The sequence below is a fragment of the Trichechus manatus genome, unplaced genomic scaffold (genome assembly GCF_000243295.1).
Source record: "Trichechus manatus latirostris isolate Lorelei unplaced genomic scaffold, TriManLat1.0 scaffold00311, whole genome shotgun sequence".
In the NCBI taxonomy this organism is placed as follows: Eukaryota; Metazoa; Chordata; class Mammalia; order Sirenia; family Trichechidae; genus Trichechus; species Trichechus manatus.
The window spans coordinates 1,172,517-1,173,942 of record NW_004444247.1 but is presented as its reverse complement, the minus strand read 5'-3'; positions in this window follow the sequence as shown (position 1 = coordinate 1,173,942).

Genomic DNA, 1,426 nt, shown 5'->3' with positions numbered 1-1,426 from the left:
ATGTGTGTTACTGTTACATGAGAAACTATCTGTTCTGTAAGCCTTCACCTGAAGTACAATAAAATATTAAAAAAAAAAAAAAAGAAGAAGTACAGGGTGCTATAAAGGCTGTAATAATAGGTACAGGGAGAAGAGAGAGTGAGTGACTTAAGTCAAAGAAACAAAGAAATAATAGCCAAAGGCTTTTATACAGTGCTTATTATTATTTGGAAACCCTGGTGGCATAGTTGTTAAGAGCTACGGCTGCTAACCAAAAGGTTGGCAGTTCAAATCCACCAGGCCCTCCTTGGAAACTCTATGGGGCAGTTCTACTCCATCGTAGAGGGTCGCTATGAGACAGAATTGACTTGATGGCAATGGGTTTGGTTTGTTTTTGTTTTTTTTTTTACTATCATTTAACCCTCAGAACAAAATGGAGCAGAGAAAGGTTAAGTAACTTGCCAAGCTAATGAGAGTTAGAGTAGGGATTTTTTTTTTTTTTAAGAGCAGAGATTTTTTACCCAGTTTGCCCTAGTGGCACAATGGTTAAGCGCTAGGCTGCTAACCAAAAGGTTGGAGGTTCGAACCCACCAGCCACTTTGAGGGAGAAAGATGTGGCAGTCTGCTTCTGTAAAGACTTATAGCCTTGGAAACTGTATGGGGCAATCCTACTCTGTCCTATAGGGTCCCTATGGGTTGGAATCAACTCAATGGCAACGAGTTTCATTTGCTATTTTGGTTTATTCTAGTTCCAGCGTCTTTGCTCTAAACCATGATGTTACTCTGTCTCTGCTTAAACTCGTTCCATAGTTTTCAGAATTTAGTTGTGAGGGCGCGGTGATCTTTAAAGATTTTATAACCTCAGCTATAGTCTTCCCAGCCTCGTCTTAGAAGCATCTATATTTCCTTGCTTCAGTTTTTACAAGAGTAGGTTCTGGCTTCTACTAACTTCTATAGTGAAATTAACCATGCAAATGGAAGGCTATTTATTAATTTAATTATCGTTTATTGGGAAAGCAGCAGACTTTTAAATTATTTTTTGAATGAAAAGTCCATAAAGGGAGTAGAAATATTAAGAGAATTTAGAATAAAAATACATTTTGTTATAGATATCCAGCTATTTAATCTTCCTGAAATCAGTTCCCTCGTTTGTAAAATGGTATCTACATTATAGAATAGTTGTGGGACTCAGGTTGATGTACATAAAACATCTAGCATAAAGTCTGAAAAGTAACTTCTCAATATTTGGCATACATCATCTTAAAAAACATTAAATGAATGTACAACTCAAATGAAAGTTATTTTTCAACCATGAGTACATCTGTAAGGAAGAGAAACATTGTTGTCTGGCCATTAGCAGAATGTTAAATTGTCTTGCCTTCATTCATTCCACAAAATCTAATTTGCTATAAAATTTAAAACTTAGAATAATGATATCTTATTGTCA